General features: G+C 48.0%; 17 non-coding genes across 17 annotated transcripts; 15 read left to right on the top strand and 2 right to left on the bottom strand.

Annotated features, from left to right (window-relative positions):
- Window positions 1-755: 755 nt before the first annotated feature.
- LOC138413024 (U1 spliceosomal RNA) lies at window positions 756-919 on the top strand. Its single transcript, XR_011245360.1, has one exon. It is a non-coding gene; the product is annotated as a U1 spliceosomal RNA (small nuclear RNA).
- An 835-nt stretch (window positions 920-1,754) lies between these two features.
- On the top strand, window positions 1,755-1,918 carry LOC138413025 (U1 spliceosomal RNA). Its single transcript, XR_011245361.1, has one exon. It is a non-coding gene; the product is annotated as a U1 spliceosomal RNA (small nuclear RNA).
- Window positions 1,919-2,753: 835 nt separating this feature from the next.
- On the top strand, window positions 2,754-2,917 carry LOC138413026 (U1 spliceosomal RNA). The gene has a single exon (XR_011245362.1). It is a non-coding gene; the product is annotated as a U1 spliceosomal RNA (small nuclear RNA).
- An 835-nt stretch (window positions 2,918-3,752) lies between these two features.
- On the top strand, window positions 3,753-3,916 carry LOC138413028 (U1 spliceosomal RNA). The gene has a single exon (XR_011245364.1). It is a non-coding gene; the product is annotated as a U1 spliceosomal RNA (small nuclear RNA).
- Window positions 3,917-4,751: 835 nt separating this feature from the next.
- LOC138413029 (U1 spliceosomal RNA) lies at window positions 4,752-4,915 on the top strand. The gene has a single exon (XR_011245365.1). It is a non-coding gene; the product is annotated as a U1 spliceosomal RNA (small nuclear RNA).
- An 835-nt stretch (window positions 4,916-5,750) lies between these two features.
- On the top strand, window positions 5,751-5,914 carry LOC138413030 (U1 spliceosomal RNA). The gene has a single exon (XR_011245366.1). It is a non-coding gene; the product is annotated as a U1 spliceosomal RNA (small nuclear RNA).
- Window positions 5,915-6,623: 709 nt separating this feature from the next.
- Window positions 6,624-6,815, bottom strand: LOC138413292 (U2 spliceosomal RNA). Its single transcript, XR_011245629.1, has one exon. It is a non-coding gene; the product is annotated as a U2 spliceosomal RNA (small nuclear RNA).
- Window positions 6,816-6,991: 176 nt separating this feature from the next.
- On the bottom strand, window positions 6,992-7,109 carry LOC138412642 (U5 spliceosomal RNA). The gene has a single exon (XR_011244977.1). It is a non-coding gene; the product is annotated as a U5 spliceosomal RNA (small nuclear RNA).
- Window positions 7,110-7,844: 735 nt separating this feature from the next.
- Window positions 7,845-8,008, top strand: LOC138413031 (U1 spliceosomal RNA). The gene has a single exon (XR_011245367.1). It is a non-coding gene; the product is annotated as a U1 spliceosomal RNA (small nuclear RNA).
- An 835-nt stretch (window positions 8,009-8,843) lies between these two features.
- On the top strand, window positions 8,844-9,007 carry LOC138413032 (U1 spliceosomal RNA). Its single transcript, XR_011245368.1, has one exon. It is a non-coding gene; the product is annotated as a U1 spliceosomal RNA (small nuclear RNA).
- Window positions 9,008-9,842: 835 nt separating this feature from the next.
- LOC138413033 (U1 spliceosomal RNA) lies at window positions 9,843-10,006 on the top strand. Its single transcript, XR_011245369.1, has one exon. It is a non-coding gene; the product is annotated as a U1 spliceosomal RNA (small nuclear RNA).
- Window positions 10,007-10,841: 835 nt separating this feature from the next.
- LOC138413034 (U1 spliceosomal RNA) lies at window positions 10,842-11,005 on the top strand. Its single transcript, XR_011245370.1, has one exon. It is a non-coding gene; the product is annotated as a U1 spliceosomal RNA (small nuclear RNA).
- Window positions 11,006-11,840: 835 nt separating this feature from the next.
- Window positions 11,841-12,004, top strand: LOC138413035 (U1 spliceosomal RNA). The gene has a single exon (XR_011245371.1). It is a non-coding gene; the product is annotated as a U1 spliceosomal RNA (small nuclear RNA).
- An 835-nt stretch (window positions 12,005-12,839) lies between these two features.
- LOC138413036 (U1 spliceosomal RNA) lies at window positions 12,840-13,003 on the top strand. Its single transcript, XR_011245372.1, has one exon. It is a non-coding gene; the product is annotated as a U1 spliceosomal RNA (small nuclear RNA).
- An 835-nt stretch (window positions 13,004-13,838) lies between these two features.
- Window positions 13,839-14,002, top strand: LOC138413037 (U1 spliceosomal RNA). Its single transcript, XR_011245373.1, has one exon. It is a non-coding gene; the product is annotated as a U1 spliceosomal RNA (small nuclear RNA).
- Window positions 14,003-14,837: 835 nt separating this feature from the next.
- Window positions 14,838-15,001, top strand: LOC138413039 (U1 spliceosomal RNA). Its single transcript, XR_011245375.1, has one exon. It is a non-coding gene; the product is annotated as a U1 spliceosomal RNA (small nuclear RNA).
- An 835-nt stretch (window positions 15,002-15,836) lies between these two features.
- Window positions 15,837-16,000, top strand: LOC138413040 (U1 spliceosomal RNA). Its single transcript, XR_011245376.1, has one exon. It is a non-coding gene; the product is annotated as a U1 spliceosomal RNA (small nuclear RNA).
- Window positions 16,001-16,134: the final 134 nt, after the last annotated feature.

A 16,134-nucleotide genomic window follows, 5' to 3' on the forward strand; every position in this document is an offset into this window, starting at 1 on the left:
ACGCATTCACTGATGCCACTGGCTTGTGGTGGATGTTGGAGTGGCATTATAGCCTCTCGGTGACAGTCACCACCTTCACGGTAGGCCTCTCTTTGCTTTCCTATCCCAGTATGCAACATTCCCAACCCTCTGCCAATCAAAAGTAGACACATCTTTATTTCCTCCTGCCCTGGCTAATGTGGTTGGCTTTTGAGCCTGTCTTAGCAATACATCCCTGAACTGCATACATTTGGTCCTAAATGCTGCCACCAAGCTTCTCACCAAGTCTCCCAGAAGGTCTTGTGTGAAAACAAGTTTTCATGCTTGACAAAGGCTGAGACGTGTTCTCTCCTCCCCCGAGTTGGCTGTTTTGATCAGTCACGTATGCTAGAAAAACTTGTACTGCCTGCATGCTTGTTTTCCAGAATTCATAGCAGTTGGTGTTGTCTCAGAGACAAAGGCATTGTGTCATCTGGCTTTTGCTGTGATTTCTCAGAGACGGCCAGAGGTTACACGGTGGCTTCTCAGGAAGTTTTACTCTGTTTTGGCAAGGGGAATAAAAGGACGGGAGCCAAGAAATGTGATAAATTAATGTATATGTCATTTCACAGCCTAGTCATTTCACAGCAGTGTTTGCTTCACTTCAACAAATAATGTATCAAAGGAGGACGAGGCGTTACCGAAGGCTTTTGGGCTCTGCGAATATGCATTGCAGGCACCGTGAGCCAAACAACTGTGTCTCAGAGCTAGGGCCCTGTCTCCGGTGCTCCCAACTCATACTTACCTGGCAGGGGAGATACCATGATCAAGAAGGTGGTTCACCCAGGGCGAGGCCCAGCCATTGCACTTCGGTTGTGCTGACCCCTGCGAATTCCCCAAATGTGGGAATCTCGACTGCATAATTTCTGGTAGTGGGGGACTGCGTCCGCGCTCTCCCCTGATCATTATGTTCAATTACAAGAAATGCCGGCAAAAATGTATAGCTCTAGTTTTTACGGCGTGTTTTGTACTCCCAAAGCCACGCATTCACTGATGCCACTGGCTTGTGGTGGATGTTGGAGTGGCATTATAGCCTCTCGGTGACAGTCACCACCTTCACGGTAGGCCTCTCTTTGCTTTCCTATCCCAGTATGCAACATTCCCAACCCTCTGCCAATCAAAAGTAGACACATCTTTATTTCCTCCTGCCCTGGCTAATGTGGTTGGCTTTTGAGCCTGTCTTAGCAATACATCCCTGAACTGCATACATTTGGTCCTATATGCTGCCACCAAGCTTCTCACCAAGTCTCCCAGAAGGTCTTGTGTGAAAACAAGTTTTCATGCTTGACAAAGGCTGAGACGTGTTCTCTCCTCCCCCGAGTTGGCTGTTTTGATCAGTCACGTGTGCTAGAAAAACTTGTACTGCCTGCATGCTTGTTTTCCAGAATTCATAGCAGTTGGTGTTGTCTCAGAGACAAAGGCATTGTGTCATCTGGCTTTTGCTGTGATTTCTCAGAGACGGCCAGAGGTTACCCGGTGGCTTTTCAGGAAGTTTGACTCTGTTTTGGCAAGGGGAATAAAAGGACGGGAGCCAAGAAATGTGATAAATTAATTTATATGTCATTTCACAGCCTAGTCATTTCACAGCAGTGTTTGCTTCACTTCAACAAATCCTGTATCAAAGGAGGACGAGGCGTTACCGAAGGCTTTTGGGCTCTGCGAATATGCATTGCAGGCACCGTGAGCCAAACAACTGTGTCTCAGAGCTAGGGCCCTGTCTCCGGTGCTCCCAACTCATACTTACCTGGCAGGGGAGATACCATGATCAAGAAGGTGGTTCACCCAGGGCGAGGCCCAGCCATTGCACTTCGGTTGTGCTGACCCCTGCGAATTCCCCAAATGTGGGAATCTCGACTGCATAATTTCTGGTAGTGGGGGACTGCGTCCGCGCTCTCCCCTGATCATTATGTTCAATTACAAGAAATGCCGGCAAAAATGTATAGCTCTAGTTTTTACAGCGTGTTTTGTACTCCCAAAGCCACGCATTCACTGATGCCACTGGCTTGTGGTGGATGTTGGAGTGGCATTATAGCCTCTCGGTGACAGTCACCACCTTCACGGTAGGCCTCTCTTTGCTTTCCTATCCCAGTATGCAACATTCCCAACCCTCTGCCAATCAAAACTAGACACATCTTTATTTCCTCCTGCCCTGGCTAATGTGGTTGGCTTTTGAGCCTGTCTTAGCAATACATCCCTGAACTGCATACATTTGGTCCTAAATGCTGCCACCAAGCTTCTCACCAAGTCTCCCAGAAGGTCTTGTGTGAAAACAAGTTTTCATGCTTGACAAAGGCTGAGACGTGTTCTCTCCTCCCCCGAGTTGGCTGTTTTGATCAGTCACGTATGCTAGAAAAACTTGTACTGCCTGCATGCTTGTTTTCCAGAATTCATAGCAGTTGGTGTTGTCTCAGAGACAAAGGCATTGTGTCATCTGGCTTTTGCTGTGATTTCTCAGAGACGGCCAGAGGTTACACGGTGGCTTCTCAGGAAGTTTTACTCTGTTTTGGCAAGGGGAATAAAAGGACGGGAGCCAAGAAATGTGATAAATTAATTTATATGTCATTTCACAGCCTAGTCATTTCACAGCAGTGTTTGCTTCACTTCAACAAATAATGTATCAAAGGAGGACGAGGCGTTACCGAAGGCTTTTGGGCTCTGCGAATATGCATTGCAGGCACCGTGAGCCAAACAACTGTGTCTCAGAGCTAGGGCCCTGTCTCCGGTGCTCCCAACTCATACTTACCTGGCAGGGGAGATACCATGATCAAGAAGGTGGTTCACCCAGGGCGAGGCCCAGCCATTGCACTTCGGTTGTGCTGACCCCTGCGAATTCCCCAAATGTGGGAATCTCGACTGCATAATTTCTGGTAGTGGGGGACTGCGTCCGCGCTCTCCCCTGATCATTATGTTCAATTACAAGAAATGCCGGCAAAAATGTATAGCTCTAGTTTTTACGGCGTGTTTTGTACTCCCAAAGCCACGCATTCACTGATGCCACTGGCTTGTGGTGGATGTTGGATTGGCATTATAGCCTCTCGGTGACAGTCACCACCTTCACGGTAGGCCTCTCTTTGCTTTCCTATCCCAGTATGCAACATTCCCAACCCTCTGCCAATCAAAAGTAGACACATCTTTATTTCCTCCTGCCCTGGCTAATGTGGTTGGCTTTTGAGCCTGTCTTAGCAATACATCCCTGAACTGCATACATTTGGTCCTATATGCTGCCACCAAGCTTCTCACCAAGTCTCCCAGAAGGTCTTGTGTGAAAACAAGTTTTCATGCTTGACAAAGGCTGAGACGTGTTCTCTCCTCCCCCGAGTTGGCTGTTTTGATCAGTCACGTGTGCTAGAAAAACTTGTACTGCCTGCATGCTTGTTTTCCAGAATTCATAGCAGTTGGTGTTGTCTCAGAGACAAAGGCATTGTGTCATCTGGCTTTTGCTGTGATTTCTCAGAGACGGCCAGAGGTTACCCGGTGGCTTTTCGGGAAGTTTGACTCTGTTTTGGCAAGGGGAATAAAAGGACGGGAGCCAAGAAATGTGATAAATTAATTTATATGTCATTTCACAGCCTAGTCATTTCACAGCAGTGTTTGCTTCACTTCAACAAATCCTGTATCAAAGGAGGACGAGGCGTTACCGAAGGCTTTTGGGCTCTGCGAATATGCATTGCAGGCACCGTGAGCCAAACAACTGTGTCTCAGAGCTAGGGCCCTGTCTCCGGTGCTCCCAACTCATACTTACCTGGCAGGGGAGATACCATGATCAAGAAGGTGGTTCACCCAGGGCGAGGCCCAGCCATTGCACTTCGGTTGTGCTGACCCCTGCGAATTCCCCAAATGTGGGAATCTCGACTGCATAATTTCTGGTAGTGGGGGACTGCGTCCGCGCTCTCCCCTGATCATTATGTTCAATTACAAGAAATGCCGGCAAAAATGTATAGCTCTAGCTTTTACGGCGTGTTTTGTACTCCCAAAGCCACGCATTCACTGATGCCACTGGCTTGTGGTGGATGTTGGAGTGGCATTATAGCCTCTCGGTGACAGTCACCACCTTCACGGTAGGCCTCTCTTTGCTTTCCTATCCCAGTATGCAACATTCCCAACCCTCTGCCAATCAAAAGTAGACACATCTTTATTTCCTCCTGCCCTGGCTAATGTGGTTGGCTTTTGAGCCTGTCTTAGCAATACATCCCTGAACTGCATACATTTGGTCCTAAATGCTGCCACCAAGCTTCTCACCAAGTCTCCCAGAAGGTCTTGTGTGAAAACAAGTTTTCATGCTTGACAAAGGCTGAGACGTGTTCTCTCCTCCCCCGAGTTGGCTGTTTTGATCAGTCACGTATGCTAGAAAAACTTGTACTGCCTGCATGCTTGTTTTCCAGAATTCATAGCAGTTGGTGTTGTCTCAGAGACAAAGGCATTGTGTCATCTGGCTTTTGCTGTGATTTCTCAGAGACGGCCAGAGGTTACCCGGTGGCTTCTCAGGAAGTTTTACTCTGTTTTGGCAAGGGGAATAAAAGGACGGGAGCCAAGAAATGTGATAAATTAATGTATATGTCATTTCACAGCCTAGTCATTTCACAGCAGTGTTTGCTTCACTTCAACAAATCCTGTATCAAAGGAGGACGAGGCGTTACCGAAGGCTTTTGGGCTCTGCGAATATGCATTGCAGGCACCGTGAGCCAAACAACTGTGTCTCAGAGCTAGGGCCCTGTCTCCGGTGCTCCCAACTCATACTTACCTGGCAGGGGAGATACCATGATCAAGAAGGTGGTTCACCCAGGGCGAGGCCCAGCCATTGCACTTCGGTTGTGCTGACCCCTGCGAATTCCCCAAATGTGGGAATCTCGACTGCATAATTTCTGGTAGTGGGGGACTGCGTCCGCGCTCTCCCCTGATCATTATGTTCAATTACAAGAAATGCCGGCAAAAATGTATAGCTCTAGTTTTTACAGCGTGTTTTGTACTCCCAAAGCCACGCATTCACTGATGCCACTGGCTTGTGGTGGATGTTGGAGTGGCATTATAGCCTCTCGGTGACAGTCACCACCTTCACGGTAGGCCTCTCTTTGCTTTCCTATCCCAGTATGCAACATTCCCAACCCTCTGCCAATCAAAAGTAGACACATCTTTATTTCCTCCTGCCCTGGCTAATGTGGTTGGCTTTTGAGCCTGTCTTAGCAATACATCCCTGAACTGCATACATTTGGTCCTAAATGCTGCCACCAAGCTTCTCACCAAGTCTCCCAGAAGGTCTTGTGTGAAAACAAGTTTTCATGCTTGACAAAGGCTGAGACGTGTTCTCTCCTCCCCCGAGTTGGCTGTTTTGATCAGTCACGTATGCTAGAAAAACTTGTACTGCCTGCATGCTTGTTTTCCAGAATTCATAGCAGTTGGTGTTGTCTCAGAGACAAAGGCATTGTGTCATCTGGCTTTTGCTGTGATTTCTCAGAGACGGCCAGAGGTTACACGGTGGCTTCTCAGGAAGTTTTACTCTGTTTTGGCAAGGGGAATAAAAGGACGGGAGCCAAGAAATGTGATAAATTAATTTATATGTCATTTCACAGCCTAGTCATTTCACAGCAGTGTTTGCTTCACTTCAACAAATAATGTATCAAAGGAGGACGAGGCGTTACCGAAGGCTTTTGGGCTCTGCGAATATGCATTGCAGGCACCGTGAGCCAAACAACTGTGTCTCAGAGCTAGGGCCCTGTCTCCGGTGCTCCCAACTCATACTTACCTGGCAGGGGAGATACCATGATCAAGAAGGTGGTTCACCCAGGGCGAGGCCCAGCCATTGCACTTCGGTTGTGCTGACCCCTGCGAATTCCCCAAATGTGGGAATCTCGACTGCATAATTTCTGGTAGTGGGGGACTGCGTCCGCGCTCTCCCCTGATCATTATGTTCAATTACAAGAAATGCCGGCAAAAATGTATAGCTCTAGTTTTTACGGCGTGTTTTGTACTCCCAAAGCCATGCATTCACTGATGCCACTGGCTTGTGGTGGATGTTGGAGTGGCATTATAGCCTCTCGGTGACAGTCACCACCTTCACGGTAGGCCTCTCTTTGCTTTCCGATCCCAGTATGCAACATTCCCAACCCTCTGCCAATCAAAAGTAGACACATCTTTATTTCCTCCTGCCCTGGCTAATGTGGTTGGCTTTTGAGCCTGTCTTAGCAATACATCCCTGAACTGCATACATTTGGTCCTATATGCTGCCACCAAGCTTCTCACCAAGTCTCCCAGAAGGTCTTGTGTGAAAACAAGTTTTCATGCTTGACAAAGGCTTCCAACTCAATTTGGAATCCAGTTCAAGCTCATTGGGATCCCACTGAGAGCCGTGCATGGTCAGGCACAGACGTGTAGTAGACATCTACTGCAGCCATATCAATCCGTAAGGAATTGGGAACCCCTGATCAGAGTTTCTGGATTGTTCTTCAATCAAGACTCAAGGCAAAAGGAGACTGTGCTTATGACGTTGTATCCCTTACACACTGGCTCTCTCTCTCTGCCGGACCATTACCTTCATTTCCTTCACCCGCTGTGAATTGACTTTTGAAACAGGACAATTGTTTGAGTGCTTGGTTTTCTACAAGGTAAGAACAGAGTGCACCGTTCCCAGCGGCACTGCAATGCTAGGTCGATGCGTGGAGTGAAAGGAGCAAGCTCCAAATTTCAGCCCCTCGTGCTAAAAATCGGCTTAATATGTAGTCCTCTTATAGAGGACATATCAGATATTAAACTGATAAGAACAGATACTACACTTGATCTTAGCCAAAAGGCCGAGAAGCGATAACCCCCAAGTGGTGGATGTCCGTGCCGAGCTCTTGGCACAAATCTCACGTGTTGTGGTACCTCGTACGTACGCACGCATAACAATGGCTGCTGCTTATCGCCTCCGCCCAACCTCTCCTTTGTGGACACAGGGTTTCTGAAGTTGGACAGCTCTTTGACTTTTCACAATTTCAAAAGGCTCAGCAATACAGCAAAGCCTTCCAAAAATATATTCAACTCATGGATGTTCCTCTCCACGGAAGTCTTTAGTAAAAGGCGAAAGACTTGTGCGCTTTGAAGAGAAACCAGAGTCAGCATGGCCCTCTGTTCCTGAGCAGCAGAGGAGGCTCTCGGTGACAGTCACCACCTTCACGGTAGGCCTCTCTTTGCTTTCCTATCCCAGTATGCAACATTCCCAACCCTCTGCCAATCAAAAGTAGACACATCTTTATTTCCTCCTGCCCTGGCTAATGTGGTTGGCTTTTGAGCCTGTCTTAGCAATACATCCCTGAACTGCATACATTTGGTCCTAAATGCTGCCACCAAGCTTCTCACCAAGTCTCCCAGAAGGTCTTGTGTGAAAACAAGTTTTCATGCTTGACAAAGGCTGAGACGTGTTCTCTCCTCCCCCGAGTTGGCTGTTTTGATCAGTCACGTATGCTAGAAAAACTTGTACTGCCTGCATGCTTGTTTTCCAGAATTCATAGCAGTTGGTGTTGTCTCAGAGACAAAGGCATTGTGTCATCTGGCTTTTGCTGTGATTTCTCAGAGACGGCCAGAGGTTACCCGGTGGCTTCTCAGGAAGTTTTACTCTGTTTTGGCAAGGGGAATAAAAGGACGGGAGCCAAGAAATGTGATAAATTAATGTATATGTCATTTCACAGCCTAGTCATTTCACAGCAGTGTTTGCTTCACTTCAACAAATCCTGTATCAAAGGAGGACGAGGCGTTACCGAAGGCTTTTGGGCTCTGCGAATATGCATTGCAGGCACCGTGAGCCAAACAACTGTGTCTCAGAGCTAGGGCCCTGTCTCCGGTGCTCCCAACTCATACTTACCTGGCAGGGGAGATACCATGATCAAGAAGGTGGTTCACCCAGGGCGAGGCCCAGCCATTGCACTTCGGTTGTGCTGACCCCTGCGAATTCCCCAAATGTGGGAATCTCGACTGCATAATTTCTGGTAGTGGGGGACTGCGTCCGCGCTCTCCCCTGATCATTATGTTCAATTACAAGAAATGCCGGCAAAAATGTATAGCTCTAGTTTTTACAGCGTGTTTTGTACTCCCAAAGCCACGCATTCACTGATGCCACTGGCTTGTGGTGGATGTTGGAGTGGCATTATAGCCTCTCGGTGACAGTCACCACCTTCACGGTAGGCCTCTCTTTGCTTTCCTATCCCAGTATGCAACATTCCCAACCCTCTGCCAATCAAAAGTAGACACATCTTTATTTCCTCCTGCCCTGGCTAATGTGGTTGGCTTTTGAGCCTGTCTTAGCAATACATCCCTGAACTGCATACATTTGGTCCTAAATGCTGCCACCAAGCTTCTCACCAAGTCTCCCAGAAGGTCTTGTGTGAAAACAAGTTTTCATGCTTGACAAAGGCTGAGACGTGTTCTCTCCTCCCCCGAGTTGGCTGTTTTGATCAGTCACGTATGCTAGAAAAACTTGTACTGCCTGCATGCTTGTTTTCCAGAATTCATAGCAGTTGGTGTTGTCTCAGAGACAAAGGCATTGTGTCATCTGGCTTTTGCTGTGATTTCTCAGAGACGGCCAGAGGTTACACGGTGGCTTCTCAGGAAGTTTTACTCTGTTTTGGCAAGGGGAATAAAAGGACGGGAGCCAAGAAATGTGATAAATTAATTTATATGTCATTTCACAGCCTAGTCATTTCACAGCAGTGTTTGCTTCACTTCAACAAATAATGTATCAAAGGAGGACGAGGCGTTACCGAAGGCTTTTGGGCTCTGCGAATATGCATTGCAGGCACCGTGAGCCAAACAACTGTGTCTCAGAGCTAGGGCCCTGTCTCCGGTGCTCCCAACTCATACTTACCTGGCAGGGGAGATACCATGATCAAGAAGGTGGTTCACCCAGGGCGAGGCCCAGCCATTGCACTTCGGTTGTGCTGACCCCTGCGAATTCCCCAAATGTGGGAATCTCGACTGCATAATTTCTGGTAGTGGGGGACTGCGTCCGCGCTCTCCCCTGATCATTATGTTCAATTACAAGAAATGCCGGCAAAAATGTATAGCTCTAGTTTTTACAGCGTGTTTTGTACTCCCAAAGCCACGCATTCACTGATGCCACTGGCTTGTGGTGGATGTTGGAGTGGCATTATAGCCTCTCGGTGACAGTCACCACCTTCACGGTAGGCCTCTCTTTGCTTTCCTATCCCAGTATGCAACATTCCCAACCCTCTGCCAATCAAAAGTAGACACATCTTTATTTCCTCCTGCCCTGGCTAATGTGGTTGGCTTTTGAGCCTGTCTTAGCAATACATCCCTGAACTGCATACATTTGGTCCTAAATGCTGCCACCAAGCTTCTCACCAAGTCTCCCAGAAGGTCTTGTGTGAAAACAAGTTTTCATGCTTGACAAAGGCTGAGACGTGTTCTCTCCTCCCCCGAGTTGGCTGTTTTGATCAGTCACGTGTGCTAGAAAAACTTGTACTGCCTGCATGCTTGTTTTCCAGAATTCATAGCAGTTGGTGTTGTCTCAGAGACAAAGGCATTGTGTCATCTGGCTTTTGCTGTGATTTCTCAGAGACGGCCAGAGGTTACCCGGTGGCTTTTCAGGAAGTTTTACTCTGTTTTGGCAAGGGGAATAAAAGGACGGGAGCCAAGAAATGTGATAAATTAATTTATATGTCATTTCACAGCCTAGTCATTTCACAGCAGTGTTTGCTTCACTTCAACAAATCCTGTATCAAAGGAGGACGAGGCGTTACCGAAGGCTTTTGGGCTCTGCGAATATGCATTGCAGGCACCGTGAGCCAAACAACTGTGTCTCAGAGCTAGGGCCCTGTCTCCGGTGCTCCCAACTCATACTTACCTGGCAGGGGAGATACCATGATCAAGAAGGTGGTTCACCCAGGGCGAGGCCCAGCCATTGCACTTCGGTTGTGCTGACCCCTGCGAATTCCCCAAATGTGGGAATCTCGACTGCATAATTTCTGGTAGTGGGGGACTGCGTCCGCGCTCTCCCCTGATCATTATGTTCAATTACAAGAAATGCTGGCAAAAATGTATAGCTCTAGTTTTTACGGCGTGTTTTGTACTCCCAAAGCCACGCATTCACTGATGCCACTGGCTTGTGGTGGATGTTGGAGTGGCATTATAGCCTCTCGGTGACAGTCACCACCTTCACGGTAGGCCTCTCTTTGCTTTCCTATCCCAGTATGCAACATTCCCAACCCTCTGCCAATCAAAAGTAGACACATCTTTATTTCCTCCTGCCCTGGCTAATGTGGTTGGCTTTTGAGCCTGTCTTAGCAATACATCCCTGAACTGCATACATTTGGTCCTAAATGCTGCCACCAAGCTTCTCACCAAGTCTCCCAGAAGGTCTTGTGTGAAAACAAGTTTTCATGCTTGACAAAGGCTGAGACGTGTTCTCTCCTCCCCCGAGTTGGCTGTTTTGATCAGTCACGTATGCTAGAAAAACTTGTACTGCCTGCATGCTTGTTTTCCAGAATTCATAGCAGTTGGTGTTGTCTCAGAGACAAAGGCATTGTGTCATCTGGCTTTTGCTGTGATTTCTCAGAGACGGCCAGAGGTTACCCGGTGGCTTCTCAGGAAGTTTTACTCTGTTTTGGCAAGGGGAATAAAAGGACGGGAGCCAAGAAATGTGATAAATTAATGTATATGTCATTTCACAGCCTAGTCATTTCACAGCAGTGTTTGCTTCACTTCAACAAATCCTGTATCAAAGGAGGACGAGGCGTTACCGAAGGCTTTTGGGCTCTGCGAATATGCATTGCAGGCACCGTGAGCCAAACAACTGTGTCTCAGAGCTAGGGCCCTGTCTCCGGTGCTCCCAACTCATACTTACCTGGCAGGGGAGATACCATGATCAAGAAGGTGGTTCACCCAGGGCGAGGCCCAGCCATTGCACTTCGGTTGTGCTGACCCCTGCGAATTCCCCAAATGTGGGAATCTCGACTGCATAATTTCTGGTAGTGGGGGACTGCGTCCGCGCTCTCCCCTGATCATTATGTTCAATTACAAGAAATGCTGGCAAAAATGTATAGCTCTAGTTTTTACAGCGTGTTTTGTACTCCCAAAGCCACGCATTCACTGATGCCACTGGCTTGTGGTGGATGTTGGAGTGGCATTATAGCCTCTCGGTGACAGTCACCACCTTCACGGTAGGCCTCTCTTTGCTTTCCTATCCCAGTATGCAACATTCCCAACCCTCTGCCAATCAAAAGTAGACACATCTTTATTTCCTCCTGCCCTGGCTAATGTGGTTGGCTTTTGAGCCTGTCTTAGCAATACATCCCTGAACTGCATACATTTGGTCCTAAATGCTGCCACCAAGCTTCTCACCAAGTCTCCCAGAAGGTCTTGTGTGAAAACAAGTTTTCATGCTTGACAAAGGCTGAGACGTGTTCTCTCCTCCCCCGAGTTGGCTGTTTTGATCAGTCACGTATGCTAGAAAAACTTGTACTGCCTGCATGCTTGTTTTCCAGAATTCATAGCAGTTGGTGTTGTCTCAGAGACAAAGGCATTGTGTCATCTGGCTTTTGCTGTGATTTCTCAGAGACGGCCAGAGGTTACACGGTGGCTTCTCAGGAAGTTTTACTCTGTTTTGGCAAGGGGAATAAAAGGACGGGAGCCAAGAAATGTGATAAATTAATTTATATGTCATTTCACAGCCTAGTCATTTCACAGCAGTGTTTGCTTCACTTCAACAAATAATGTATCAAAGGAGGACGAGGCGTTACCGAAGGCTTTTGGGCTCTGCGAATATGCATTGCAGGCACCGTGAGCCAAACAACTGTGTCTCAGAGCTAGGGCCCTGTCTCCGGTGCTCCCAACTCATACTTACCTGGCAGGGGAGATACCATGATCAAGAAGGTGGTTCACCCAGGGCGAGGCCCAGCCATTGCACTTCGGTTGTGCTGACCCCTGCGAATTCCCCAAATGTGGGAATCTCGACTGCATAATTTCTGGTAGTGGGGGACTGCGTCCGCGCTCTCCCCTGATCATTATGTTCAATTACAAGAAATGCCGGCAAAAATGTATAGCTCTAGTTTTTACGGCGTGTTTTGTACTCCCAAAGCCACGCATTCACTGATGCCACTGGCTTGTGGTGGATGTTGGAGTGGCATTATAGCCTCTCGGTGACAGTCACCACCTTCACGGTAGGCCTCTCTTTGCTTTCCTATCCCAGTATGCAACATTCCCAACCCTCTGCCAATCAAAAGTAGACACATCTTTATTTCCTCCTGCCCTGGCTAATGTGGTTGGCTTTTGAGCCTGTCTTAGCAATACATCCCTGAACTGCATACATTTGGTCCTAAATGCTGCCACCAAGCTTCTCACCAAGTCTCCCAGAAGGTCTTGTGTGAAAACAAGTTTTCATGCTTGACAAAGGCTGAGACGTGTTCTCTCCTCCCCCGAGTTGGCTGTTTTGATCAGTCACGTATGCTAGAAAAACTTGTACTGCCTGCATGCTTGTTTTCCAGAATTCATAGCAGTTGGTGTTGTCTCAGAGACAAAGGCATTGTGTCATCTGGCTTTTGCTGTGATTTCTCAGAGACGGCCAGAGGTTACCCGGTGGCTTCTCAGGAAGTTTTACTCTGTTTTGGCAAGGGGAATAAAAGGACGGGAGCCAAGAAATGTGATAAATTAATGTATATGTCATTTCACAGCCTAGTCATTTCACAGCAGTGTTTGCTTCACTTCAACAAATCCTGTATCAAAGGAGGACGAGGCGTTACCGAAGGCTTTTGGGCTCTGCGAATATGCATTGCAGGCACCGTGAGCCAAACAACTGTGTCTCAGAGCTAGGGCCCTGTCTCCGGTGCTCCCAACTCATACTTACCTGGCAGGGGAGATACCATGATCAAGAAGGTGGTTCACCCAGGGCGAGGCCCAGCCATTGCACTTCGGTTGTGCTGACCCCTGCGAATTCCCCAAATGTGGGAATCTCGACTGCATAATTTCTGGTAGTGGGGGACTGCGTCCGCGCTCTCCCCTGATCATTATGTTCAATTACAAGAAATGCTGGCAAAAATGTATAGCTCTAGTTTTTACAGCGTGTTTTGTACTCCCAAAGCCACGCATTCACTGATGCCACTGGCTTGTGGTGGATGTTGGAGTGGCATTATAGCCTCTCGGTGACAGTCACCACCTTCACGGTAGGCCTCTCTTTGCTTTCCTATCCCAGTATGCAACATTCCCAACCCTCTGCCAATCAAAAGTAGACACATCTTTATTTCCTCCTGCCCTGGCTAATGTGGTTGGCTTTTGAGCCTGTCTTAGCAATACATCCCTGAACTGCATACATTTGGTCCTAAATGCTGCCACCAAGCTTCTCACCAAGTCTCCCAGAAGGTCTTGTGTGAAAACAAGTTTTCATGCTTGACAAAGGCTGAGACGTGTTCTCTCCTCCCCCGAGTTGGCTGTTTTGATCAGTCACGTATGCTAGAAAAACTTGTACTGCCTGCATGCTTGTTTTCCAGAATTCATAGCAGTTGGTGTTGTCTCAGAGACAAAGGCATTGTGTCATCTGGCTTTTGCTGTGATTTCTCAGAGACGGCCAGAGGTTACACGGTGGCTTCTCAGGAAGTTTTACTCTGTTTTGGCAAGGGGAATAAAAGGACGGGAGCCAAGAAATGTGATAAATTAATTTATATGTCATTTCACAGCCTAGTCATTTCACAGCAGTGTTTGCTTCACTTCAACAAATAATGTATCAAAGGAGGACGAGGCGTTACCGAAGGCTTTTGGGCTCTGCGAATATGCATTGCAGGCACCGTGAGCCAAACAACTGTGTCTCAGAGCTAGGGCCCTGTCTCCGGTGCTCCCAACTCATACTTACCTGGCAGGGGAGATACCATGATCAAGAAGGTGGTTCACCCAGGGCGAGGCCCAGCCATTGCACTTCGGTTGTGCTGACCCCTGCGAATTCCCCAAATGTGGGAATCTCGACTGCATAATTTCTGGTAGTGGGGGACTGCGTCCGCGCTCTCCCCTGATCATTATGTTCAATTACAAGAAATGCCGGCAAAAATGTATAGCTCTAGTTTTTACGGCGTGTTTTGTACTCCCAAAGCCACGCATTCACTGATGCCACTGGCTTGTGGTGGATGTTGGAGTGGCATTATAGCCTCTCGGTGACAGTCACCACCTTCACGGTAGGCCTCTCTTTGCTTTCCTATCCCAGTATGCAACATTCCCAACCCTCTGCCAATCAAAAGTAGACACATCTTTATTTCCTCCTGCCCTGGCTAATGTGGTTGGCTTTTGAGCCTGTCTTAGCAATACATCCCTGAACTGCATACATTTGGTCCTATATGCTGCCACCAAGCTTCTCACCAAGTCTCCCAGAAGGTCTTGTGTGAAAACAAGTTTTCATGCTTGACAAAGGCTGAGACGTGTTCTCTCCTCCCCCGAGTTGGCTGTTTTGATCAGTCACGTGTGCTAGAAAAACTTGTACTGCCTGCATGCTTGTTTTCCAGAATTCATAGCAGTTGGTGTTGTCTCAGAGACAAAGGCATTGTGTCATCTGGCTTTTGCTGTGATTTCTCAGAGACGGCCAGAGGTTACCCGGTGGCTTTTCAGGAAGTTTGACTCTGTTTTGGCAAGGGGAATAAAAGGACGGGAGCCAAGAAATGTGATAAATTAATTTATATGTCATTTCACAGCCTAGTCATTTCACAGCAGTGTTTGCTTCACTTCAACAAATCCTGTATCAAAGGAGGACGAGGCGTTACCGAAGGCTTTTGGGCTCTGCGAATATGCATTGCAGGCACCGTGAGCCAAACAACTGTGTCTCAGAGCTAGGGCCCTGTCTCCGGTGCTCCCAACTCATACTTACCTGGCAGGGGAGATACCATGATCAAGAAGGTGGTTCACCCAGGGCGAGGCCCAGCCATTGCACTTCGGTTGTGCTGACCCCTGCGAATTCCCCAAATGTGGGAATCTCGACTGCATAATTTCTGGTAGTGGGGGACTGCGTCCGCGCTCTCCCCTGATCATTATGTTCAATTACAAGAAATGCCGGCAAAAATGTATAGCTCTAGTTTTTACGGCGTGTTTTGTACTCCCAAAGCCACGCATTCACTGATGCCACTGGCTTGTGGTGGATGTTGGAGTGGCATTATAGCCTCTCGGTGACAGTCACCACCTTCACGGTAGGCCTCTCTTTGCTTTCCTATCCCAGTATGCAACATTCCCAACCCTCTGCCAATCAAAAGTAGACACATCTTTATTTCCTCCTGCCCTGGCTAATGTGGTTGGCTTTTGAGCCTGTCTTAGCAATACATCCCTGAACTGCATACATTTGGTCCTAAATGCTGCCACCAAGCTTCTCACCAAGTCTCCCAGAAGGTCTTGTGTGAAAACAAGTTTTCATGCTTGACAAAGGCTGAGACGTGTTCTCTCCTCCCCCGAGTTGGCTGTTTTGATCAGTCACGTATGCTAGAAAAACTTGTACTGCCTGCATGCTTGTTTTCCAGAATTCATAGCAGTTGGTGTTGTCTCAGAGACAAAGGCATTGTGTCATCTGGCTTTTGCTGTGATTTCTCAGAGACGGCCAGAGGTTACCCGGTGGCTTCTCAGGAAGTTTTACTCTGTTTTGGCAAGGGGAATAAAAGGACGGGAGCCAAGAAATGTGATAAATTAATGTATATGTCATTTCACAGCCTAGTCATTTCACAGCAGTGTTTGCTTCACTTCAACAAATCCTGTATCAAAGGAGGACGAGGCGTTACCGAAGGCTTTTGGGCTCTGCGAATATGCATTGCAGGCACCGTGAGCCAAACAACTGTGTCTCAGAGCTAGGGCCCTGTCTCCGGTGCTCCCAACTCATACTTACCTGGCAGGGGAGATACCATGATCAAGAAGGTGGTTCACCCAGGGCGAGGCCCAGCCATTGCACTTCGGTTGTGCTGACCCCTGCGAATTCCCCAAATGTGGGAATCTCGACTGCATAATTTCTGGTAGTGGGGGACTGCGTCCGCGCTCTCCCCTGATCATTATGTTCAATTACAAGAAATGCCGGCAAAAATGTATAGCTCTAGTTTTTACAGCGTGTTTTGTACTCCCAAAGCCACGCATTCACTGATGCCACTGGCTTGTGGTGGATGTTGGAGTGGCATTATAGCC

The sequence above is a fragment of the Paralichthys olivaceus genome, chromosome 12, assembly GCF_024713975.1.
Source record: "Paralichthys olivaceus isolate ysfri-2021 chromosome 12, ASM2471397v2, whole genome shotgun sequence".
NCBI lineage: Eukaryota > Metazoa > Chordata > Actinopteri > Pleuronectiformes > Paralichthyidae > Paralichthys > Paralichthys olivaceus.